We start from the raw sequence: 25,768 nt of genomic DNA on the forward strand, positions 1-25,768 counted from the left end.
AAACACAATATAACAAAAAATAACCTCACAAACTCAAAGAAAAAATCCTTGCTCCCCCCCTCCCCTTGGCAGTACTTCCTCCCATGCTTTTAACTAAGGACATCTAAAATACTGTCAAACAGCTACAATGGTATCTCTGTACAAGGCTTTGACTGTGTCAATCACAGCACCTACCGTTCCCTTACCAGCAACAACATGGATTCTAACACTCAGACATTAAAAAAGTCAGGCCAAGAGAGAAAATACCGAGCTTTACAACATGGGGTACCAGTAACATTTTACCCACAGTAGACTCACCAACCAGATGTGTTTCAGTTTCTGTGATAAGCCTAGATTAATCATATCCTCTCCTCTAGTAGGAGCACCAAGTGTAAACATGTAACGTCCCTATTAAAAATAATGGCAAAACAGAAGTTCACTCTTTCTAGAACATACCTTCCTATGGGCACTCCTAAAATGTATAAAATAGTGTCCACAGCATCTCATAATAGAGGCAAATGGGGAACTACAAACTCATTTCATACAATGCCATCCATGAGGGGTTAAATACACCCTGAGAGAAATTAATTTCTGGATAATTCAACGGCTATGATTTCTGGAATATGTATTATCCCAAATATTTTCACAAGAAATTGAATCATTTCAATGAATCTGTGCCATTCAAGTACCTACTCCAGACAGTAACCACTGCTAAGGGTTTATATGAAGCTTGCATTAAAAGACTTTAAAAAAATGTCATGTTCCCATAAAAAAGTCATGCCTTGGAGTATAGACTCAAACTGCAAAATAAACACATACAGAAAGAAAGTATTTGTATTGTAATTGCAAATCCTGGTATGAGTGATTGGTATGACTTTCCTCATTACAAATCTCTTATTAGAATTTAAATTTCTATGTAACTCCAGGTCAGAACAGAGAAAATGTAACCGCCTTAAGGAGTTTACGATTATGAAAAATAGAAGGATAAGCATGATACGTATGTCTTCTGTCATTTTCTAAGTCATGTTACTGAGCACCAAATCTTATTGAGAATATGAATCCATTTAAGGTTTATACCATTAAAGTAAAAGTTTATTCCATGCTGAAAATGTTTGTACCAGACTTTTTTGAGGCCTGTTTAATTGTGTCTGAAGTCTAATGTTGTAAATTTTATTGTTAAAAAGATCCATGAAAATGTCACTACTAAAGTTAGCTGGTACTGTTGGTATTGTAAGTGGCAAGTAGAGCTCATAGTTTACCGCTCCTGTCTTTCTGAGCAAGGAAGAGCTCTGCAACATATCTTTATGGAAGCGACCCTTTAAGAACAAAACAAATTCCATAATTTGGTAACACCATGGCTGAGTCATTCATGCCTACCTCAGACATTGTACTACACTCATACTGTAAGTACTTCACACAAGTGCCAGACATCTTTTTCAACTTTCACTTTTGCAAGTGACAGAACTATAACAATAATTTATTATTAATTACTGGCAAAGGATTGTGTACAGCATATAAAAATATCTCACATACACATACTGTATATCATTAAAACCTACACTTGTTCTTTCAAATCTATAAACAATAGTTTTATATATTTATTTATTGGAAACTAGCAAGTGCACAAAAACCAGGTAGACAGTTGGTAATTCTGTTTGATAGGTATGCTCAGTATTATATCAGGGCAGTACCAGGACCGTTCCACACTCTGTAATGACTATAGGTTATTGTGAAGTTAAAGGGAACTTCAGAGATTGTGCACTTTAAAATTATAAAGTGTTTAATAACCTTGCAAGGGTTTGTTGCTTTTAGTTATCTGTCACAACTTTTTTTTTCCTTTGAGCAGGAGAAAGCCTGGATGAATTTATGAGAGATTTAAATGGTTGAGCATGTGAGTTTGAGGTAACATGCAAATGTGTGTTTCATGCATGAAGCACGAGATATGATATGGCGGCAGATGGTTCACTGAAATTGCTGCTGCAGACAATACAAGGTACAGTATAAAGCTACTGTAACTGCTTATCATTTTTGTCAGAAGTATGAGATTTTATTTTGAAGATGGGTACAGTACAAAACAAATGTTTTCACATTAAAGGACACATCAGTCTTCTGCATTTGGAGAAATTAGCTTTCTAATGTAAAGTATTGAGATTATTTTATTTCAATGAAAGTTCCTCCAAAATTTAACTTCTGGACATATACTAGAGAAATTGAAGATTGAAGACTTTTGTTCAATGTTACATGTTGTGGCCTGAAAAAAGACACAGGCACATCCTTGCTTGTGACCTAATCTTCTTGCTGAAGTGTCAAGAAATTCTGCTAATAGGCAAAATCCCTACTCAGCAAGCTGAGTGAATTGTTATGTGTAATGTTCAACCGTATCCATAAACTTTGGATAAATTAATTGCTTTGGAAGTACAGGGGTATGACTCATATTCATTCTATTCTATTTCACCACAAAAGCCTGGCAGAACACTGAAGTGCTTTGTGAACAGCTGTTGTGAATGGGTATGAGTTACTAGTAGACTAGCTAGCAGCCATATCACCCTGCAACTCACAACTGGCAACCCACTGAAACTAAGCAGTTGTGAGTTCCTGGATGGGAGACCTCCTGGGAAATCATAATCAGGCTAATGCATTTCTATATTTTCTGTATGAACTAGCTTAGAGGTTCATACAGAAAGACAGCTTGTGTTTAAATTGAGTGTAAGGTAATTTATGCTTCTAAAGTCATGGTCAGCATTTATTATTGTACTGTGCTGTAAACTTTTTCTGTGCCCAGTCTCATTATTTTATAGCGTTTTTATTGTGTTATTAAATCCGGTGGCGCTGTGTGTTAGTTTCCTGACTTCCATGTCACATGGTCTGTGATTGAATCCCATGGAACTATGACTTTATTTTTTAACAAACATTTCTTTGAAAAAATGAAACGTTTCCCTTGGTCAGAGATTAAATAAAACCTCACTCGCACCAAACAAATTTATATTTCTAAATATCACGACATGATCGAATTTAAGTCTTTTTAATAACAATGAATAGTCACCTATGCTTTACAAAATATACATTTATATTGATTTGAATCGTGTTTTGATTTAAATCGTAAAAAACACATAATTAAACACGCGTTTGCGATTTAAATCAGAACACGATTAATTCAATATAAATGTTTATATTGTAACGCATACTGTCCAGCCTCCATTTCTCTATAAAAATTTACTCTGTTGCACACACACACACAATAGAAGCAGGAACCGCTGTCAGAAAGGAAGAAGGTGACTATTCATTGTTATCAAAAACGACTTAGAATCGATCATGTTGCGATATTTTGAAATATAAAAGTCAATTGATTGTCCATAATATCGCTATTCTATTTTTTCGAAGAAATGTTTGTTAAGAATATAGTCCAGCACTGGCTGGATTTGAACACACAAGCTGTGCATTGTTAGTCAGGCACATAGACCAATAGGCTACAAGACAACTCGCATGAGCAGGGAGGCGAAACAGCCCTACACAGCCCTGTCGCAGTACACGAATATAATCATATCGTCATTAAATTCTTTAGATATGCGATTCCATATTATATTCCCTATTAATCTCTTTAGTTAAAGACTTCGATGCTTAAAATGTTTAGGGAGAAATGGAATACTGGTGTGTATTTTTTTCTTTAAAGTACCAAGACCAGCTATACACAGTACTGTATGTTTATGTTCCAAAATTAATATAGTTTATGGCCTTCACACGCGTTACAGTATGCTCCTATTCTTTTTCTGCTCAGCTACTAAGATTTCCCTTCAGTGGTAAAATTCAATATCTACAACGGGCACAGTAAAGACATTTACTGTACAGTAAGTCTTTCTACGACAGATCAACGGACCACGAGTGCCCCTGTCGGTCAACCGATCACGCACCGCGGTACCCCGCGTCATCTTACGTCATGATACGCGACACCGCAGCCAATTACCTGTGGTACGTGTCTGTACCGCTCACTTTGAATGGCTGCATCTGTATAGTGAACAAAATAGCACCCCTTCTGCTGAATTACTTTTTCCCTCCTTCCTCGTTACCAAAACATCTTAGTATTCTGACACTAAGGTAAGAGAGACAAAATCACTCATCACGAACATTTGTAATTACAAAACTTCACTGTTGCATTTCTGCGTTGTGACATTCTGAACATGGCATGTTAAAGTATATAGAAAACCTAGATCAGAACAGGTTAAATGTAATTCATAGTGATTTATATTTTTTTAATTCTTTCTAAATGAAAAAATATGTTTTTCAGTGATTATGACACTTCGCTATTACATAAAATATGCTTCAATGCCAAAATAAATAATAATGGAAAAAATACCCACAGTGGACATTCATAGTTGTGATTATAGGAATGTTATATATCAGGTGGGTAGCTGTGTCAGCATGCGTAGGCTGCAAAGGAAAAAGTAAAGGATTATTCCATGCTGAAAAGAGAAGAAAGGAAACATAACGTGTTGGCCGTGGAGCCTTCTTCAGGTGTGAGAAAGACAGGGCAGTAAGCAAAGATAATTTCCTTTATCTTTGCTTGCTGCAGTTTATCTTTGATTACAACATCAAGAACGTTAGGAATTTTTACGGCTATCAGCTCCACATCAACTTCCTTTTATAACTAACCTCATCAGATCCCTTTACTCCCAACTCTTCCAATTTCTCACTTCAGAGAAGGATAAAAAACTCAATCATCCTCTACAAAGAAAAACCACCTACGACCTCCACCAATCCTAACCTTGTTTTTACTATACCCTCTGACCTTTCCCTTTCACCCCTTTGCATCCTCAGCTAACATATTTTAAAATTACAATATACTGTATAGTATTTATGTTTAAAATTAAGGTAAATATGTCAAAATATCAAAATCCAACTGCACAGTGCTATCGTAACAATGCTTGTCAAGTTCTCAAACAAACCTGCATTGTATTTTTAAAATATTTCAGCAGAGGATTCAACTGGAGTATAAATGAAGATTCGACTATATTTTTTCTTGGGTGAATATGGTTTTCTGGGGAGTTGCAATGTTGGGCATTATTGGACATTTCCCGGTGACCCTGACACGTGTTAAACACTCGCATTTCCTGCAAATATTAAAATGGTTATGGCTTCGCTGAGAAATCTAATTGACTGAAGACAACGTTTACATCGCAGAAGAAACGCGTCCCCGGGTGGACGCAAACCACCAACCTTTCAGTTAACAGCCAAACGCGCTAACCGATTGTCCCACAGAGACTGGCGGATGGGTACTTCTCTCGAATCACAAGTTTTCGGTTAAAAAAAATATCTTACCGTTTATTTTGCCAGCCGGTAATATTTCTTCTGCACTGATAACCAAGAATTGAATTTCATTTTTCGCAAGCTGTGTGAATTTAATCAAAAACAAGTTTTCCAGAAAGGAAATTAACACCTGCATTTAACGAAATTAAGCCCTTTGTGATTGCCCGAAATGGACCGGGGTAAAGTTAGCTCGAAGTTCGAAAATGATTTTGGCACGCCTGTAGCGCTTTCACGAAACCTCTTAGAGTTGCGAGAATGCTTGTTTTGTGTATAAAATACATTGTGGATGCTTTCTCAGCCTTTACTTTTTCGATTTTATGACATTTTTTTGACCATGCACGAATATTCTTTTGTCCATATCTTCGCAATGGAAGCACAGAACGCCGTCAAACCAAATGCATTTTAAAGACCACGACTTGTGGATATTTCCACAGCCTTTACATCAAACTATCAGTGAGCTAATTATCTTTTTTTAAACCTCCGGTTTTTCATCGATGCGTAATTACGCACGAACTGGAACCCGGGGGACCGCTGTGTGCACACGTTCACAACGCGAGAAATACTGTTCAATACGGCTTCATGCCAAAAACCCGTATATGACCATAGGAAGCAGAACAGCGCAGTCTCCCATTACCCAGACTGTAAGCACGGGAATAAAGCTTTGTTTGATTTCTGAAACCCTTCCTTTACGCCCTGTTTTCATTCAGGTAAGGGTCAACTATATTCACAATACTACTGACAGCAGGAAGATTAAAATATTCTTTTCTCAGCAGCTTATTAAAAACAGCTCCCATGATGTTCAAACCGATTTTTTACACAGAACACTGACACAGCTTTGCATTTTGAATCTCTTTTTCTCATGCTTTTATTTAATATGGCACAATGCACTGGGATAGGGGTATTCTGTTCACAAACCAATAGCATTTAAACCACAGCACCCACAATGCAGCAAGTGTTTTGGACACTAAGCAGGTCCTCTGACTTTTCCCAGCTTTGTTTTGGGTTGTGGAACCTTTCTTTATATTTTTTAGGATTTTCTGAAGATAACACTACAGGTAATACACTGGGATAGGTGGGTCATCTTCATGGCTCAATAGCATTTCAAATACAGCACCCGCACTGCTGAAACCAAGTGTTTTACACACCAGACAGGCCCCAGAACCTCGTACAACCTTGCTGTGGCTGTGGCCCCTTTCTTTATTTTTTTTATGATTTTCGGATCATAAGATTGTAGGTTCGACTTCTAGCTGGTTCGTGTAAATTTTAATCAGGCTCTTCAGTAATAGATTATGTAATGAACCACACCTGAAAGCGAACGTTGGGTCTGTTTCCTTAGTTTTCCAGCATGAAATAGCAAATCGTTACAAAAAGCACCAGCTAATGTCCAATAGCAGTTTTTTTTTCAAATTACATTTTCAGGTTTAAGACACTGTTTAATAAAACAGTGTCCTTAAAATCTCCAACTTTCAGGTTTGTTTTACTTTATAATAAAGGAGATCTGAAACTTCCAGGATTCCATTCTCTGATGTAGCTGTCTCTAAAGAAGGGGGTGATGATTCACAGATGTGAACCGTGCCTTTTCTCTTGTATTCAAGGGTATTCGCTGCGTAAGCTCCTAAATGCGTGTTCTTTATTACTCTATTTTGTGTAGATTATCTATGTGGTGTACAGATAGAACTCAACTACATGGTATGAATTCCATGTTCAGCACAAGCAGAACTTGAAAAACTAATAGCTGACCTCGACATGATTTGAACACGCAGCCTTTTGATGTGAAGTCAGAAGCGCTTCCGTTGTGCCACGAGGTCACGCCAAACAGCTACTTTTAAGCCCCCATCAGCGTCGTGAATTTTTTTTTCCTCCTGTGAGGAGTGCCGCTCTCCCAAAGAGAGTCTCTTCTTCCCAGACCACATTTTATTCTTGCCTCACAGCTCTTGAGCAGGTGTTGTTCTCGACAACAGATCCAGGAACACTGATTGTTTTTTTTTCATTAAGTACCCCATGGTGCAACGGTAGCACGTCTGACTCTAAATCCGGAAGTTGAGTGTTTTAAGTACATGGGAGTCAACTGATACTGAACAGGTTCTGCTGCTGAACCTGCAGCCTTCACCATAAGGTCCAATTCCCCAGCCTTCTGACCTTATATGTCCATCCCTTCTCGTCAAAACACAGAAATCGCAGTATAGAATGAAAAAACTCCAATAAATCTCAGCTGCTGTTGGTAATTTTCCTTTAAAAACAAATGAATCTCCAAAACTTTTACGGAGTGTATCACTTGCACTGAGACCGAGACGTGTTAAGCTGTACATGAGTCTTTGTGGCTCGGGTGTTAACCAAAAGGGTGGTGGTTTGAGCCCTCCCAGGGACGCTATGAGCCTTTTAATGAACACAACCTCCTCACTTCATTTCTCCACGGGCGGTCTCGTACCGCAATCAAATACAGAGCCTGTAGGGGGCAATAAGCTTGCAAATATAGCTCGCTGTGTATATATGAAGAAGCAGAGGTTAGTTTCTCATCTGCATGTTGCAGAGCCTTACGAAACTCGTACCAACAGCTGGGGTTTGATCCCTGCACGGGCTATTAGTTAAAAGGCCATTGTAAATGACGTGTAACAGATTTTCCAGCTGGCTTTTCTGTTTCACACTAAATTGCAATCTTGAAACTAAAAGAATAAGAAATATGGAACACAACTGTTGTTCCCCAAGAAGGAAAGCTGTTCTACACTGATGTCACTCCTTTTAATAAAATCCAGATTGTGAAGACATCTCCGTCCTATCAAAAGAAAATGTTAAATGTTGGAAAGCACACTCTCAATCCATCTGTATATTTGATTTTTGCCATCCATTCAAGGGTGCTTGGTGCTTTACAAACAAATCATTTCAGGGAAGAAACTTAGTTTAGTGAGCTACTGTTGTATTTTCACTGATTGAATTTGATCTTTGTACTCTCTTTGCATTCTCATATATAATATTTCAGAATTACAGTTCAAATTTGTTGGAAAACTTCACAGGCATTATTAGGTTAGCACTGTACAATTGTATTTTAATATCTTGGTATATTTACCTTCATTTTAATATAGAAGTAACCATAAATGTTGTTATTTTGTACTTTTGTCGCACTTTTTAAAACATTTTAGCTGAGGATGCACGGCGACAAGTGCATGATATTATTCCTTGATATCGATGATCACTTGAAGGATTTGAAGAAACTATCAAAGAAACAGCAGCAATAGCAGATGATTTTGTTTTTTTAACCCATCTTTACACCTCAATAATCCATTTGTCCTTGAAAAAAAGAAAAGACAGGCATGTTTTGAGTTTTGAGAGGAATGATCCTCTTCTCGTTCAAAAATAAACGTATAAATTTGATTGCTTCAGTAGAATTTTGGATTTTCTTTAGAAGATCTCACAAAGTATTGCCAGGATCTATATTTAGTGTTCAGTAGTGATAACACTGCTGATATTGATGGAGTAGAAATCTATGATGTATTGACAGCTTTATCTGAAGCAAAAAGTCCTAGAACGCTGCCAATGAAGTTTTGGGATTCATACCAAGAAATACCTTTTGTTTTCCCACCCAAAATGCTACTATTACAATACACATTATGCAAACATTACCAGTTTTAGTAGCTTCTGGGTGCAATTTTCCAAACCTGAAACTAATTACAAATTATTTAAGATGAACCATGTCCAAAAATTGTAAATCAGGATTAATATAATATCAACTGAAATTACTACAGAAGAAAATATTTAACTGAAATATCAATAAGACTATGCAAGCCTAAAAAGTAGAACAATTCAATTCATATAACTTTTATTTGTTATTTTTTTACAAATGGGCTCACACACTGGAAAACACTAACATTTCCTCTTTATTAGAGAATGTGAATAACAGTTTAACCCAAAATGTTTTTAATTGTGATTTTGTTCAAATTCAATCATCTATCTATAGTGAGAAATTAATAAGAAAGTAAGAAATTGTGTTATTTCATAAACTGTAAGACATGGAGACATTGACAGGTTATAACCTTTGCTTTGTGTTTTAACATAAGTGTTCAGGATCCAAGCCCATGTTCGGACAGTTGTGTTTCTCTTGTAATCATCAAATGTCATTGTTTTGTCCGTCAGTTTCTTTCTTGAGTTGTACCATGGATATTTTATACCATCAATACTTTTCATGCTCTTTTGCATTTTCCTTCACATATGGAAAAGAACTCAAGGCGTTCTTGTCACTGTGCTACACAGTACAGGATATGCTGTGAGGAATTCGCGCAGCTTTCAGCGGAATCCAGAGGGAGGACTCGCTCGGTGAATGATCTCTCAGGAAATCCCGGGTGAGATTCAACATCCCGGGTGAGGTTTTTCTGCACCAGCCACGACAAGTTTGAAGACGTTCTCTGGATTTCCTGAATGTGACTTTAAATTAGTTCACATTCTTTGGTAGTTAACAGAACTAAATGCTTTGGAGGTACATTTAAAACTGCAGAGAACACTGTAGCACTTCGAGTTTAATTGTGTAAACCTGGCTCTCTATGAACACGAGCAAAGAGTTCTCACTCAACAGAAGACTGCGATGTGAGCACAGTAACATAAAACACTTGGAGATGCCAGAGATTGAACCCGGGACCTCATACATGCAAAGCATGCACTCTACCCCTGAGCTATACCCCCGACATAGAAGGCTGTGGAAGTGACTTAGAGATGTGCAGGTGCTCACAGAACACAATCCATCTTTTGCATCTTTTAAGTGCTCTTGATTAAACTATGCATAGAAAAACAGCGGTACTGATGATTTTCATGGACTGATGCACACTTGTTCTGTACAACTCCAGTGATAAAACCTTGTCTGTAAATATTGTAGAACGTAAAAGGGTGAAACAACGCTCCAACCGCAGGAATGGTAACAGAAAGGATCATTTTCTTATTTAATACGTCCTTTTGAGATGCCTTGTCAACGCACACAGACGTCAGAGCTGAACAAATATTTTGTACACAAGACGGCAGTGCGATATTAGAATTCCTGTCTTCTTGATGGATTCAGACTCTTTCTCAGAGGTCCATGCTTGCCAAATAACTTTACAGCTGTAGCGGCAATGCTTATTAATAAGACAGAATTAAGCGTTGCTGTGCTTTCCTAAATGAGGCCCCATCTCACTCTCCCTCTCTGTGGTGCAGCCACAGAGAAAGTATTCATGCAGGCTGATTTAAGATGTTTTCTTCTGATAAGGGACAGCTCCCAAACGGAGATCCACTTAGCTAAGCCTGGCTATCATGATCTATGGTCATCCATTGGCGCCTATCTGTCTAGGGAGTGCCGAATGGACATCTGGACTGCATTCCTAAGTGTCAGGAGTAAGTGACTCATATCTCACCTTGATCAACCAATCAGGGATTGGCAGGGGGTGGTAACACCACGTGGGTCTCCAATGCCTCCAATGTATTTCTGATGGAGTGCTATGAGCAAAGATTTAATAAGCTACTCCTGCCGATGATTCAGTTTAAAGAAGTAAAAGCTTTGCAAACAAAAGCAACTCGCTACCACAGCCAATATTAAATGTACTTGGTGGCACATTACCATTTGCATTTGCTCAAAAGTGATCTGGCAGACGTTGTTCCCTACGTAAAGCTGAAAGCGCCAAAGAGCATTTCCATTGAGAAAAAAAAAATCTGCCTTGATGTTAAACATAGAGAGCCTGCTTTTTAGAAGTTCTCCCTCTAAACACCTTGTGCAGCCTCCCGACAGACTAACAAAAAGCGCCTTTTCACCAACTCAATTTATAATACGCCCCTCAAAACTCACAACCGAATAACAATCCACCCGTATATTTGATTTTCAAGATCCATTCAAGGCAACTTGGCTCTTCGTAAGCAAATAATTTCAGGGAAGAAACTCAGTTTAGTCAACTACTGGTGCATTCAGCACAGCACTTGCTCTTGCTTGTCAGGGTGGCCGAGTGGTCTAAGGCGCCAGATTCAAGGACATGTGTCTTTCCAGTGGGCTTGGGTGTTCTGGTCTCCAAATGGAGGCGTGGGTTCAAATCCCTCTCCTGACAGCTTCTGTTTCTACCTCTCTTGAATTGTTCCAGTGCTAGCTGACAGTGAATGACTGAAATATAAAAGCAACAGAAGAAAGCAAGCAAGTCAGTGCAATTTATGAGTATTCTGCACTGTTAAAATGCACAGGTTTTCATACTTTTTGGAATTCATAGCTCAAGAAGTGACTCCTGTTTCATTTTCTATTCACCAACTTGATTTGCATTCCGCCCTCACACCTCACAACAGAATAACAAACGGCTGTTTCGAACGGAGTTTAATGTCGGTTTTTTACTTTATTAGAGAGAGGCACTGAACTTTGGGGAACGTGACATCCACCCAGTATTACTAGTAGGTTGATAAATATAAATGTTCTTTTTCCCCCCTATGATACCTCGCGAAATATAACGATGGCCAACTCCTTAAGTCGAAATTTAAACCCTTCTCACGCTACAAGACAGTCCGTCAACATCGCCGCGGCCCGAAGCGCGACCTTCGGTATGACGTTGGCGGAAGGGGGTAGGGTAAGTACGTCACAGCCAGGGGAAGCCCCTATCACGTGAGAGGGGTGCGGCGGGCAACTAGCCCACGGGGGCGAAGAGAAGTTGATTTGCGTGGAGTGTGGAAACACTACACGACCGGGCAAGCGAGCCGTTTTTTTTTGTTTTGTTTTTTCCAGAACATCAGAACAACCGCAAAGATGACCATCGATCCACCTCCGGACGTTTCCTTTTTTGTCCTCTTTGGCCTCCAAAATAAAAAAAAAAACTGGGATCCATCGTGGCGTTGCCAAATTAAAACGTCAACCACTTTTCGGGCTTTCGTGCTGTCCATGATGAAACCGTCATGGTTGTGTAAGCATACGTTACGTCACAGACCGGCGGCGCTCGGACGTGAGGAGTGTCGTTACGTTTTTGAAATGGCACGTCAGACAAGATCTCTGACAAGCTCTCCGAAAAACCCAAACCTGTAAAATTCAATTTCAATTCAGTTTTTTTATATAGCGCCTTTCACAACAAGAATGCCCCAAGGCCCCAAACAAAGGAGTTGTTCCACACCCCCGCCACCCTCTGAGTACAGTAGAGCCCCCTGTAATGACTGGAGGAGCTCACCCAGCTGTGTCTGGAGAGAAGCCGGGGTATCGGCTTCAACCACAGGGCTGGGCGGCTTGTTCCCCACCCCCACCCCCTTCTGTGTACAGAAGAGCCTCCTGTCCTGACTCCAGTAGGAAATGTCACCTGGAGGCAACACACCGGCTTCTTTTAACAGATGACCTCGGGAATCGGGAACAACGGAGCTGTGTGCGGCCGTCTGTACGGAGGGGTTCAGCGCGGGGGGGCTCCGGGCTCGGGTCTGGACCCGGAGGGGGGGGGGGACTGTCTGTGTGGAGTCTGCATGTTCTCCCTGTGTTCTCCGGGTCCAAAGACAGGCTTTTGGGCTAATTGGCTTCTGGGAAAACTGGCCCTGGTGTGTGTGTCCTGTGATGGAGTGCTGTCCTGTCCAGGGTGTGTGAGTGAGTGTGTGTTTGTCATGTGATGGACTGGTTCCTGTCCAGGGTGTGTGAGTGTGTGTGTCTGAGTGTCCTGTGAGGGACTGGTTTCCTATCCAGGTTGTGTGTGTGTGTCCTGTGAAGGACTGGTGTCCTGTTCAGGGTGTGTGAGTGTGTGTGTGTGTCCTGTGATGGACTGGTGTCCTATCTAGGGTGTGTGTATGTCCTGTGATGGACTGGTGTCCTGTCCAGGGTGTGTGAGTGTGTGTGTGTCCTGTGAAGGACTGGTGTCCTGTCCAGGGTGTGTGAGTGTGTGTGTCTGTGTGTCCTGTGATGGACAGATGGTACCAAGCCTGGACACCCATGAGACACTGGCTTCCTCAGAAGACTCTCACGGAGGGCACACTGTCCCTAACCCGGGTCCAGAAGAAACTACAGTGATCTATAATTCCTGCGCCTCGGAAGGGTTTATGACGTCTATGTCCGGCGCCCGCGACCGCGGACCGGCGGTTTGGCGTCGCGCTCCGCAGCTCGAGCTTCGGTGCGAGGCAGAGCGGGAGGGAGTCGATGTGGCCTCGGTGCCATCTTTGCTGGTGAGTCAATTGTGACCGTTGCGGTACAATAAACCATCAATAAACCTTTTCCCACCCCGTCCAGTATTTCTGTCGCGGCCCACGTCCCTTACAATCGACAAACTATTAAAAAAAAACAGTAGCCCTTCGCAACATTACACGCCATTTTTTTTATTTTAAACGTCCTCTAGATACGCAGGTGGCTCGATACCTGTCTTATCCTCGCCGGCGTCTTTATACCGGCAAGTGAATTTTATTTGGGGTCCCTCAGAATTGTGACAGAAATGTCAGTGAACCACAATAAAAAACGAAACTTTTTTTTTAAAGGCGGTGAATGGATTTTCTGAGTAACCGTGTAGCGACTAACATAAGGAAAAAAAAGTTGTCTTTTCCTACGAAGACGTTTTGGTACAGGACTTTCTTTAAATATCAGTTGTGCATAGCGTTTTACAAAAAGTTGATGATGATCTTGGAGATAATTGCAAAGGAAAATTGAGATAACTACCAAAACGTTACGTGTGAAACGACAGGACAGAACTTTGAACCCACAAAGAAACAAAGGTATGAAATATTGCCTCGTCATGGGGGGTTGATAATTGTAGTAAGTGTTCCTAATTTTCGTAAAGAAATGTATATTATGGGAGTCACACGTGAGATTTAGTGTATATACGTTTCATATTGTGCATACATACGTGGTTAAAAAGTGGAATGAGTATGATTATAAACTCGTGTGTCCTATAATCAGATAATTTTTGAACAAGCTTTGATTAGACAGGTGAAAAACAACATCAGATCCTTTTTTTAATATATTCTCACGTCTGAATATAAGCTTCTCCCCTCTGGCCAACATTTCAGGGCTCCCAGGTGTAGATCCCAAATTGAAACAAATATTAATTTGTTACCCAGTTAAACAGTTAATAGAAGTGAGTGACCAGGGTAAATAAAGGTGGGTCAGTGTAAACTGTTTATTCTGGACCAGACTTCGTCATGTGTGATATGTCATGACTTCTTATATTAAGTTTTATCTTTATATTTAGTTCTACATGTGTAATAGATGCGATGTGTGTCCATAAAAAGGTTTCTCCAGGGGAAAATCAAGTTCGTTTTAAAACCGTGTTTCCTTTTTAGGGTACGTTTGCATTCCAAGTGTGGGGTTTTTGCCTTTTTATCATATTTTGGATGTGAATCCGTGGTATTTTTGCTGAGACAAGTTGCCTTTCTTATACGCGGAGGGATCTGCTCGTGAGATGTCCGCTTGGTCCATTTCTGAGCTCAGTATAAGGTGTAGAAAGCACGACTGTCATCATCACCCGCCTCTCACCCAGGTGTGGAATAATGTTGTGACTATTGCTTCAGCAATAACATGCTGATTGCATGTTTCTAGATGGGTATAACAGAGATCTCAACTACTGAGGGGCCTTATTAATAAAGTCTCCACAGCCGAAGCGCTGTGTCTCTTTTCAGCTGGCGATAAACCTTTCCTCGATCCTTTGCTGACTTGTAAAACTGTTCCTGATCAGAATAAAAAACGCTCCCGCTAATACACAAGCACCCGTGTCTCGCCAAAGCTGACAAATAAACAGACGGACAAGCCGCACTGCACGTGTGAACAGGGGAATGAGCGAGCGAGCGGGGATAGGGCGCCTCCTGCGCTTAAAAGCTTGCAGCACCTGGTATACCCAGGCGGTCTCCCATTTAAGTACTAACCAGGCCCATCCCTTTTTAGCTTCCGAGATCAGACGAGATCAGGCATGCTCAAGGGGGTGTGGCCGTAAGTGAGAGCAAAGCTCGCTGGCACCCTTCTTATTGAGAGGACAGCTCCGTCACCTCTTTTACGACGCTACTTTTTTTCCCTTGCGTTTTTCTCTTCTTCCCACGTTCTCTCTCTTCACTGCCTTCGTCCCCGCTCTATTTCACTTCAGCCTTTCACTCTTGCTTCCTTCCAATGAGGACGGAGCTGCGGGAGAAAGGGCGCTATAGAGGATCGCTGTGGAGAGCTGCTGCTGTGCTTTGACATCTGAGCTCTGTGGAAAACGATCTCAATACAATTCTGAAAAACGCGACTCTCCGAACGCCAGCCGAACAAGTCTCCACAGCCGAAGCGCTGTGTCTCTTTTCAGCTGGCGATAAACCTTTCCTCGATTCTTTGCGGACTTGTTAAACTGTTCCTGATCAGAATAAAAAACGCTCACGCTAATACACAAGCACCCGTGTCTCGCCAAAGCTGACAAATAAACAGACGGACAAGCCGCACTGCACGTGTGAACAGGGGAATGAGCGAGCGAGCGGGGATAGGGCGCCTCCTGCGCTTAAAAGCTTGCAGCACCTGGTATTCCCAGGCGGTCTCCCATCCAAGTACTAACCAGGTCCATCCCTGTTTAGTTTCCGAGATCAGACGAGATCAGGCGTGCTCAAGGGGGTGTGGCCGTAAGCAAGAGCAAAGTTCGCTGGCACCCTTCTTATTGAGAGGACAGCTCCGTCACCTCTTTTTCGACGCTGCTTTTTTTCCCTTGCGTTTTTCTCTTCTTCCCACGTTCTCTCTCTTCACTGCCTTCGTCCCCGCTCTATTTCACTTCAGCCTTTCACTTTTGCTTCCTTCCAATGAGGACGGAGCTGCGGGAGAAAGGGCGCTATAGAGGATCGCTGTGGAGAGCTGCTGCTGTGCTTTGACATCTGAGCTCTGTGGAAAACGATCTCAATACAATTCTGAAAAACGCGACTCTCCGAACGCCAGCCGAACAAGTCTCCACAGCCGAAGCGCTGTGTCTCTTTTCAGCTGTTGATAAACCTTTCCTCGATCCTTTGCGGACTTGTAAAACTGTTCCTGATCAGAATAAAAAACGCTCACGCTAATACACAAGCACCCGTGTCTCGCCAAAGCTGAGAAATAAACAGACGGACAAGCCGCACTGCAGGTGTGAACAGGGGAATGAGCGAGCGAGCAGGGATAGGGCGCCTCCTGCGCTTAAAAGCTTACAGCACCTGGTATTCCCAGGCGGTCTCCCATCCAAGTACTAACCAGGCCCATCCCTGTTTAGCTTCCGAGATCAAACGAGATCAGGCGTGCTCAAGGGGGTGTGGCCGTAAGCGCGAGCAAGGCTCGCTGGCACCCTTCTTATTGAGAGGACAGCTCCGTCACCTCTTTTACGACGCTGCTTTTTTTCCCTTGCGTTTTTCTCTTCTTCCCACGTTCTCTCTCTTCACTGCCTTCGTCCCCGCTCTATTTCACTTCAGCCTTTCACTCTTGCTTCCTTCCAATGAGGACGGAGCTGCGGGAGAAAGGGCGCTATAGAGGATCGCTGTGGAGAGCTGCTGCTGTGCTTTGACATCTGAGCTCTGTGGAAAACGATCTCAATACAATTCTGAAAAACGCGACTCTCCGAACGCCAGCCGAACAAGTCTCCACAGCCGAAGCGCTGTGTCTCTTTTCAGCTGGCGATAAACCTTTCCTCGATCCTTTGCGGACTTGTAAAACTGTTCCTGATCAGAATAAAAAACGCTCACGCTAATACACAAGCACCCGCGTCTCGCCAAAGCTGACAAATAAACAGACGGACAAGCCGCACTGCACGTGTGAACAGGGGAATGAGCGAGCGAGCGGGGATAGGGCGCCTCCTGCGCTTAAAAGCTTACAGCACCTGGTATTCCCAGGCGGTCTCCCATCCAAGTACTAACCAGGCCCATCCCTGTTTAGCTTCCGAGATCAGACGAGATCAGGCGTGCTCAAGGGGGTGTGGCCGTAAGCGAGAGCAAGGCTCGCTGGCACCCTTCTTATTGAGAGGACAGCTCCGTCACCTCTTTGTCGACGCTGCTTTTTTTCCCTTGCGTTTTTCTCTTCTTCCCACGTTCTCTCTCTTCACTGCCTTCGTCCCCGCTCTATTTCACTTCAGCCTTTCACTTTTGCTTCCTTCCAATGAGGACGGAGCTGCGGGAGAAAGGGCGCTATAGAGGATCGCTGTGGAGAGCTGCTGCTGTGCTTTGACATCTGAGCTCTGTGGAAAACGATCTCAATACAATTCTGAAAAACGCGACTCTCCGAACGCCAGCCGAACAAGTCTCCACAGCCGAAGCGCTGTGTCTCTTTTCAGCTGGCGATAAACCTTTCCTCGATCCTTTGCGGACTTGTAAAACTGTTCCTGATCAGAATAAAAAACGCTCACGCTAATACACAAGCACCCGTGTCTCGCCAAAGCTGACAAATAAACAGACGGACAAGCCGCACTGCACGTGTGAACAGGGGAATGAGCGAGCGAGCGGGGATAGGGCGCCTCCTGTGCTTAAAAGCTTACAGCACCTGGTATTCCCAGGCGGTCTCCCATCCAAGTACTAACCAGGCCCATCCCTGTTTAGCTTCCGAGATCAGACGAGATCAGGCGTGCTCAAGGGGGTCTGGCCGTAAGCGAGAGCAAGGCTCGCTGGCACCCTTCTTATTGAGAGGACAGCTCCGTCACCTCTTTTACGACGCTGCTCTTTTTCCCTTGCGTTTTTCTCTTCTTCCCACGTTCTCTCTCTTCACTGCCTTCGTCCCTGCTCAATTTCACTTCAGCCTTTCACTCTTGCTTCCTTCCAATGAGGACGGAGCTGCGGGAGAAAGGGCGCTATAGAGGATCGCTGTGGAGAGCTGCTGCTGTGCTTTGACATCTGAGCTCTGTGGAAAACGATCTCAATACAATTCTGAAAAACGCAACTCTCCGAACGCCAGCCGAACAAGTCTCCACAGCCGAAGCGCTGTGTCTCTTTTCAGCTGGCGATAAACTTTTCCTCCATCCTTTGCGGACTTGTTAAACTGTTCATGATCAGAATAAAAAACGCTCACGCTAATACACAAGCACCCGTGTCTCGCCAAAGCTGACAAATAAACAGACGGACAAGCCGCACTGCACGTGTGAACAGGGGAATGAGCGAGCGAGCGGGGATAGGGCGCCTCCCGCGCTTAAAAAGCTTACAGCATCTGGTATTCCCAGGCGGTCTCCCATCCAAGTACTAACCAGGCCCATCCCTGTTTAGCGTCCGAGATCAGACGAGATCAGGCGTGCTCAAGGGGGTGTGGCCGTAAGCGAGAAAAAGGCTCGCTGGCACCCTTCTTATTGAGAGGACAGCTCCGTCACCTCTTTTACGACGCTGCTCTTTTTCCCTTGCGTTTTTCTCTTCTTCCCACGTTCTCTCTCTTCACTGCCTTCGTCCCCGCTCTATTTCACTTCAGCCTTTCACTCTTGCTTCCTTCCAATGAGGACGGAGCTGCGGGAGAAAGGGCGCTATAGAGGATCGCTGTGGAGAGCTGCTGCTGTGCTTTGACATCTGAGCTCTGTGGAAAACGATCTCAATACAATTCTGAAAAACGCGACTCTCCGAACGCCAGCCGAACATGTCTCCACAGCCGAAGCGCTGTGTCTCTTTTCAGCTGGCGATAAACCTTTCTTCGATCCTTTGCGGACTTGTAAAACTGTTCCTGATCAGAATAAAAAACGCTCACGCTAATACACAAGCACCCGTGTCTCGCCAAAGCTGACAAATAAACAGACGGACAAGCCGCACTGCACGTGTGAACAGGGGAATGAGCGAGCGAGCGGGGATAGGGCGCCTCCTGCGCTTAAAAGCTAACAGCACCTGGTATTCCCAGGCGGTCTCCCATCCAAGTACTAACCAGGCCCATCCCTGTTTAGCTTGCGAGATCAGACGAGATCAGGCGTGCTCAAGGGGGTGTGGCCGTAAGCGACACCAAGGCTCGCTGGCACCCTTCTTATTGAGAGGACAGCTCCGTCACCTCTTTTACGACGCTGCTTTTTTTCCCTTGCGTTTTTCTCTTCTTCCCACGTTTTCTCTCTTCACTGCCTTCGTCCCCGCTCTATTTCACTTCAGCCTTTCACTCTTGCTTCCTTCCAATGAGGACGGAGCTGCGGGAGAAAGGGCGCTATAGAGGATCGCTGTGGAGAGCTGCTGCTGTGCTTTGACATCTGAGCTCTGTGGAAAACGATCTCAATACAATTCTGAAAAACGCGACTCTCCGAACGCCAGCCGAACAAGTCTCCACAGCCGAAGCGCTGTGTCTCTTTTCAGCTGGCGATAAACCTTTCCTCGATCCTTTGCGGACATGTAAAACTGTTCCTGATCAGAATAAAAAACGCTCACGCTAATACACAAGCACCCGTGTCTCGCCAAAGCTGACAAATAAACAGACGGACAAGCCGCACTGCACGTGTGAACAGGGGAATGAGCGAGCGAGCGGGGATAGGGCGCCTCCTGCGCTTAAAAGCTTACAGCACCTGGTATTCCCAGGCGGTCTCCCATCCAAGTACTAACCAGGCCCATCCCTGTTTAGATTCTGAGATCAGACGAGATCAGTCGTGCTCAAGGGGGTGTGGCCGTAAGCGAGAGCAAGGCTCGCTGGCACCCTTCTTATTGAGAGGACAGCTCCGTCACCTCTTTTACGACGCTGCTTTTTTCCCTTGCGTTTTTCTCTTCTTTCCACGTTCTCTCTCTTCACTGCCTTCGTCCCCGCTCTATTTCACTTCAGCCTTTCACTCTTGCTTCCTTCCAATGAGGACGGAGCTGCGGGAGAAAGGGCGCTATAGAGGATCGCTGTGGAGAGCTGCTGCTGTGCTTTGACATCTGAGCTCTGTGGAAAACGATCTCAAAACAATTCTGAAAAACGCGACTCTCCGAACGCCAGCCGAACAAGTCTCCACAGCCGAAGCGCTGTGTCTCTTTTCAGCTGGCGATAAACCTTTCCTCGATCCTTTGCGGACTTGTAAAACTGTTCCTGATCAGAATAAAAAACGCTCACGCTAATACACAAGCACCCGTGTCTCGCCAAAGCTGACAAATAAACAGACGGACAAGCCGCACTGCACGTGTGAACAGGGGAATGAGCGAGCGAGCGGGGATAGGGCGCCTCCTGCGCTTAAAAGCTTACAGCACCTAGTATTCCCAGGCGGTTTCCCATCCAAGTACTAACCAGGCCCATCCCTGTTTAGCTTCCGAGATCAGACAAGATCAGGCGTGCTCAAGGGAGTGTGGCCGTAAGCAAGAGCAAGGTTCGCTGGCACTCTTCTTATTGAGAGGACAGCTCCGTCATCTCTTTTTCGACGCTGCTTTTTTTCCCTTGCGTTTTTCTCTTCTTCCCACGTTCTCTCTCTTCACTGCCTTCGTCCCCGCTCTATTTCACTTCAGCCTTTCACTTTTGCTTCCTTCCAATGAGGACGGAGCTGCGGGAGAAAGGGCGCTATAGAGGATCGCTGTGGAGAGCTGCTGCTGTGCTTTGACATCTGAGCTCTGTGGAAAACGATCTCAATACAATTCTGAAAAACGCAACTCTCCGAACGCCAGCCGAACAAGTCTCCACAGCCGAAGCGCTGTGTCTCTTTTCAGCTGGCGATAAACTTTTCCTCGATCCTTTGCGGACTTGTTAAACTGTTCATGATCAGAATAAAAAACGCTCACGCTAATACACAAGCACCCGTGTCTCGCCAAAGCTGACAAATAAACAGACGGACAAGCCGCACTGCACGTGTGAACAGGGGAATGAGCGAGCGAGCGGGGATAGGGCGCCTCCCGCGCTTAAAAGCTTACAGCACCTGGTATTCCCAGGCGGTCTCCCATCCAAGTACTAACCAGGCCTATCCCTGTTTAGCGTCCGAGATCAGACGAGATCAGGCGCGCTCAAGGGGGTGTGGCCGTAAGCGAGAGCAAGGCTCGCTGGCACCCTTCTTATTGAGAGGACAGCTCCGTCACCTCTTTTACGACGCTGCTCTTTTTCCCTTGCGTTTTTCTCTTCTTCCCACGTTCTCTCTCTTCACTGCCTTCGTCCCCGCTCTATTTCACTTCAGCCTTTCACTCTTGCTTCCTTCCAATGAGGACGGAGCTGCGGGAGAAAGGGCGCTATAGAGGATCGCTGTGGAGAGCTGCTGCTGTGCTTTGACATCTGAGCTCTGTGGAAAACGATCTCAATACAATTCTGAAAAACGCGACTCTCCGAACGCCAGCCGAACAAGTCTCCACAGCCGAAGCGCTGTGTCTCTTTTCAGCTGGCGATAAACCTTTCCTCGATCCTTTGCGGACTTGTAAAACTGTTCCTGATCAGAATAAAAAACGCTCACGCTAATACACAAGCACCCGTGTCTCGCCAAAGCTGACAAATAAACAGACGGACAAGCCGCACTGCACGTGTGAACAGGGGAATGAGCGAGCGAGCGGGGATAGGGCGCCTCCTGCGCTTAAAAGCTTACAGCACCTGGTATTCCCAGGCGGTCTCCCATCCAAGTACTAACCAGGCCCATCCCTGTTTAGCTTCCGAGATCAGACAAGATCAGGCGTGCTCAAGGGGGTGTGGCCGTAAGCTAGACCAAAGCTCGCTGGCACCCTTCTTATTGAGAGGACAGCTCCGTCACCTCTTTTACGACGCTGCTTTTTTTCCCTTGCGTTTTTCTCTTCTTCCCACGTTCTCTCTCTTCACTGCCTTCGTCCCCGCTCTATTTCACTTCAGCCTTTCACTCTTGCTTCCTTCCAATGAGGACGGAGCTGCGGGAGAAAGGGCGCTATAGAGGATCGCTGTGGAGAGCTGCTGCTGTGCTTTGACATCTGAGCTCTGTGGAAAACGATCTCAATACAATTCTGAAAAACGCGACTCTCCGAACGCCAGCCGAACAAGTCTCCACAGCCGAAGCGCTGTGTCTCTTTTCAGCTGGCGATAAACCTTTCCTCGATCCTTTGCGGACTTGTAAAACTGTTCCTGATCAGAATAAAAAACGCTCACACTAATACACAAGCACCCGTGTCTCGCCAAAGCTGACAAATAAACAGACGGACAAGCCGCACTGCACGTGTGAACAGGGGAATGAGCGAGCGAGCGGGGATAGGGCGCCTCCTGCGCTTAAAAGCTTACAGCACCTGGTATTCCCAGGCGGTCTCCCATCCAAGTACTAACCAGGCCCATCCCTGTTTAGCTTCCGAGATCAGACGAGATCAGGCGTGCTCAAGGGGGTGTGGCCGTAAGCGAGAGCAAGGCTCGCTGGCACCCTTCTTATTGAGAGGACAGCTCCGTCACCTCTTTTACGACGCTGCTTTTTTCCCTTGCGTTTTTCTCTTCTTTCCACGTTCTCTCTCTTCACTGCCTTCGTCCCCGCTCTATTTCACTTCAGCCTTTCACTCTTGCTTCCTTCCAATGAGGACGGAGCTGCGGGAGAAAGGGCGCTATAGAGGATCGCTGTGGAGAGCTGCTGCTGTGCTTTGACATCTGAGCTCTGTGGAAAACGATCTCAATACAATTCTGAAAAACGCGACTCTCCGAACGCCAGCCGAACAAGTCTCCACAGCCGAAGCGCTGTGTCTCTTTTCAGCTGGCGATAAACCTTTCCTCGATCCTTTGCGGACTTGTAAAACTGTTCCTGATCAGAATAAAAAACGCTCACGCTAATACACAAGCACCCGCGTCTCGCCAAAGCTGACAAATAAACAGACGGACAAGCCGCACTGCACGTGTGAACAGGGGAATGAGCGAGCGAGCGGGGATAGGGCGCCTCCTGCGCTTAAAAGCTTACAGCACCTGGTATTCCCAGGCGGTCTCCCATCCAAGTACTAACCAGGCCCATCCCTGTTTAGCTTCCGAGATCAGACGAGATCAGGCGTGCTCAAGGGGGTGTGGCCGTAAGCGAGAGCAAGGCTCGCTGGCACCCTTCTTATTGAGAGGACAGCTCCGTCACCTCTTTGTCGACGCTGCTTTTTTTCCCTTGCGTTTTTCTCTTCTTCCCACGTTCTCTCTCTTCACTGCCTTCGTCCCCGCTCTATTTCACTTCAGCCTTTCACTTTTGCTTCCTTCCAATGAGGACGGAGCTGCGGGAGAAAGGGCGCTATAGAGGATCGCTGTGGAGAGCTGCTGCTGTGCTTTGACATCTGAGCTCTGTGGAAAACGATCTCAATACAATTCTGAAAAACGCGACTCTCCGAACGCCAGCCGAACAAGTCTCCACAGCCGAAGCGCTGTGTCTCTTTTCAGCTGGCGATAAACCTTTCCTCGATCCTTTGCGGACTTGTAAAACTGTTCCTGATCAGAATAAAAAACGCTCACGCTAATACACAAGCACCCGTGTCTCGCCAAAGCTGACAAATAAACAGACGGACAAGCCGCACTGCACGTGTGAACAGGGGAATGAGCGAGCGAGCGGGGATAGGGCGCCTCCTGTGCTTAAAAGCTTACAGCACCTGGTATTCCCAGGCGGTCTCCCATCCAAGTACTAACCAGGCCCATCCCTGTTTAGCTTCCGAGATCAGACGAGATCAGGCGTGCTCAAGGGGGTCTGGCCGTAAGCGAGAGCAAGGCTCGCTGGCACCCTTCTTATTGAGAGGACAGCTCCGTCACCTCTTTTACGACGCTGCTCTTTTTCCCTTGCGTTTTTCTCTTCTTCCCACGTTCTCTCTCTTCACTGCCTTCGTCCCTGCTCAATTTCACTTCAGCCTTTCACTCTTGCTTCCTTCCAATGAGGACGGAGCTGCGGGAGAAAGGGCGCTATAGAGGATCGCTGTGGAGAGCTGCTGCTGTGCTTTGACATCTGAGCTCTGTGGAAAACGATCTCAATACAATTCTGAAAAACGCAACTCTCCGAACGCCAGCCGAACAAGTCTCCACAGCCGAAGCGCTGTGTCTCTTTTCAGCTGGCGATAAACTTTTCCTCCATCCTTTGCGGACTTGTTAAACTGTTCATGATCAGAATAAAAAACGCTCACGCTAATACACAAGCACCCGTGTCTCGCCAAAGCTGACAAATAAACAGACGGACAAGCCGCACTGCACGTGTGAACAGGGGAATGAGCGAGCGAGCGGGGATAGGGCGCCTCCCGCGCTTAAAAGCTTACAGCATCTGGTATTCCCAGGCGGTCTCCCATCCAAGTACTAACCAGGCCCATCCCTGTTTAGCGTCCGAGATCAGACGAGATCAGGCGTGCACAAGGGGGTGTGGCCGTAAGCGAGAAAAAGGCTCGCTGGCACCCTTCTTATTGAGAGGACAGCTCCGTCACCTCTTTTACGACGCTGCTCTTTTTCCCTTGCGTTTTTCTCTTCTTCCCACGTTCTCTCTCTTCACTGCCTTCGTCCCCGCTCTATTTCACTTCAGCCTTTCACTCTTGCTTCCTTCCAATGAGGACGGAGCTGCGGGAGAAAGGGCGCTATAGAGGATCGCTGTGGAGAGCTGCTGCTGTGCTTTGACATCTGAGCTCTGTGGAAAACGATCTCAATACAATTCTGAAAAACGCGACTCTCCGAACGCCAGCCGAACATGTCTCCACAGCCGAAGCGCTGTGTCTCTTTTCAGCTGGCGATAAACCTTTCTTCGATCCTTTGCGGACTTGTAAAACTGTTCCTGATCAGAATAAAAAACGCTCACGCTAATACACAAGCACCCGTGTCTCGCCAAAGCTGACAAATAAACAGACGGACAAGCCGCACTGCACGTGTGAACAGGGGAATGAGCGAGCGAGCGGGGATAGGGCGCCTCCTGCGCTTAAAAGCTAACAGCACCTGGTATTCCCAGGCGGTCTCCCATCCAAGTACTAACCAGGCCCATCCCTGTTTAGCTTGCGAGATCAGACGAGATCAGGCGTGCTCAAGGGGGTGTGGCCGTAAGCGACACCAAGGCTCGCTGGCACCCTTCTTATTGAGAGGACAGCTCCATCACCTCTTTTACGACGCTGCTTTTTTTCCCTTGCGTTTTTCTCTTCTTCCCACGTTTTCTCTCTTCACTGCCTTCGTCCCCGCTCTATTTCACTTCAGCCTTTCACTCTTGCTTCCTTCCAATGAGGACGGAGCTGCGGGAGAAAGGGCGCTATAGAGGATCGCTGTGGAGAGCTGCTGCTGTGCTTTGACATCTGAGCTCTGTGGAAAACGATCTCAATACAATTCTGAAAAACGCGACTCTCCGAACGCCAGCCGAACAAGTCTCCACAGCCGAAGCGCTGTGTCTCTTTTCAGCTGGCGATAAACCTTTCCTCGATCCTTTGCGGACATGTAAAACTGTTCCTGATCAGAATAAAAAACGCTCACGCTAATACACAAGCACCCGTGTCTCGCCAAAGCTGACAAATAAACAGACGGACAAGCCGCACTGCACGTGTGAACAGGGGAATGAGCGAGCGAGCGGGGATAGGGCGCCTCCTGCGCTTAAAAGCTTACAGCACCTGGTATTCCCAGGCGGTCTCCCATCCAAGTACTAACCAGGCCCATCCCTGTTTAGATTCTGAGATCAGACGAGATCAGTCGTGCTCAAGGGGGTGTGGCCGTAAGCGAGAGCAAGGCTCGCTGGCACCCTTCTTATTGAGAGGACAGCTCCGTCACCTCTTTTACGACGCTGCTTTTTTCCCTTGCGTTTTTCTCTTCTTTCCACGTTCTCTCTCTTCACTGCCTTCG

General features: G+C 45.2%; 7 non-coding genes and 11 pseudogenes across 7 annotated transcripts; 1 reads left to right on the forward strand and 17 right to left on the reverse strand.

Moving 5' to 3' along the window:
- Positions 1 to 11,220: 11,220 nt before the first annotated feature.
- On the forward strand, positions 11,221 to 11,333 carry trnal-caa (transfer RNA leucine (anticodon CAA)). Its single transcript has 2 exons — positions 11,221 to 11,258; positions 11,288 to 11,333. It is a non-coding gene; the product is annotated as a tRNA-Leu (tRNA).
- A 3,699-nt stretch (positions 11,334 to 15,032) lies between these two features.
- On the reverse strand, positions 15,033 to 15,151 carry LOC148636933 (5S ribosomal RNA; annotated as a pseudogene).
- A 537-nt stretch (positions 15,152 to 15,688) lies between these two features.
- Positions 15,689 to 15,807, reverse strand: LOC148636934 (5S ribosomal RNA; annotated as a pseudogene).
- A 537-nt stretch (positions 15,808 to 16,344) lies between these two features.
- LOC148636935 (5S ribosomal RNA) lies at positions 16,345 to 16,463 on the reverse strand. The gene has a single exon (XR_015931798.1). It is a non-coding gene; the product is annotated as a 5S ribosomal RNA (ribosomal RNA).
- A 537-nt stretch (positions 16,464 to 17,000) lies between these two features.
- Positions 17,001 to 17,119, reverse strand: LOC148636936 (5S ribosomal RNA). The gene has a single exon (XR_015931795.1). It is a non-coding gene; the product is annotated as a 5S ribosomal RNA (ribosomal RNA).
- A 537-nt stretch (positions 17,120 to 17,656) lies between these two features.
- On the reverse strand, positions 17,657 to 17,775 carry LOC148636937 (5S ribosomal RNA). The gene has a single exon (XR_015931796.1). It is a non-coding gene; the product is annotated as a 5S ribosomal RNA (ribosomal RNA).
- Positions 17,776 to 18,313: 538 nt separating this feature from the next.
- LOC148636938 (5S ribosomal RNA) lies at positions 18,314 to 18,432 on the reverse strand (annotated as a pseudogene).
- A 537-nt stretch (positions 18,433 to 18,969) lies between these two features.
- LOC148636939 (5S ribosomal RNA) lies at positions 18,970 to 19,088 on the reverse strand (annotated as a pseudogene).
- A 537-nt stretch (positions 19,089 to 19,625) lies between these two features.
- LOC148636940 (5S ribosomal RNA) lies at positions 19,626 to 19,744 on the reverse strand (annotated as a pseudogene).
- A 536-nt stretch (positions 19,745 to 20,280) lies between these two features.
- LOC148636941 (5S ribosomal RNA) lies at positions 20,281 to 20,399 on the reverse strand (annotated as a pseudogene).
- Positions 20,400 to 20,936: 537 nt separating this feature from the next.
- Positions 20,937 to 21,055, reverse strand: LOC148636942 (5S ribosomal RNA; annotated as a pseudogene).
- A 537-nt stretch (positions 21,056 to 21,592) lies between these two features.
- LOC148636943 (5S ribosomal RNA) lies at positions 21,593 to 21,711 on the reverse strand (annotated as a pseudogene).
- A 537-nt stretch (positions 21,712 to 22,248) lies between these two features.
- Positions 22,249 to 22,367, reverse strand: LOC148636944 (5S ribosomal RNA). Its single transcript, XR_015931800.1, has one exon. It is a non-coding gene; the product is annotated as a 5S ribosomal RNA (ribosomal RNA).
- A 536-nt stretch (positions 22,368 to 22,903) lies between these two features.
- On the reverse strand, positions 22,904 to 23,022 carry LOC148636945 (5S ribosomal RNA). The gene has a single exon (XR_015931801.1). It is a non-coding gene; the product is annotated as a 5S ribosomal RNA (ribosomal RNA).
- Positions 23,023 to 23,559: 537 nt separating this feature from the next.
- On the reverse strand, positions 23,560 to 23,678 carry LOC148636946 (5S ribosomal RNA). The gene has a single exon (XR_015931797.1). It is a non-coding gene; the product is annotated as a 5S ribosomal RNA (ribosomal RNA).
- Positions 23,679 to 24,215: 537 nt separating this feature from the next.
- On the reverse strand, positions 24,216 to 24,334 carry LOC148636947 (5S ribosomal RNA; annotated as a pseudogene).
- Positions 24,335 to 24,871: 537 nt separating this feature from the next.
- On the reverse strand, positions 24,872 to 24,990 carry LOC148636948 (5S ribosomal RNA; annotated as a pseudogene).
- A 537-nt stretch (positions 24,991 to 25,527) lies between these two features.
- On the reverse strand, positions 25,528 to 25,646 carry LOC148636949 (5S ribosomal RNA; annotated as a pseudogene).
- Positions 25,647 to 25,768: the final 122 nt, after the last annotated feature.

This window comes from Lepisosteus platostomus, unplaced genomic scaffold, assembly GCF_059453375.1.
Source record: "Lepisosteus platostomus isolate fLepPlt1 unplaced genomic scaffold, fLepPlt1.hap1 Scaffold_141_H1, whole genome shotgun sequence".
Taxonomy (NCBI): domain Eukaryota; kingdom Metazoa; phylum Chordata; class Actinopteri; order Semionotiformes; family Lepisosteidae; genus Lepisosteus; species Lepisosteus platostomus.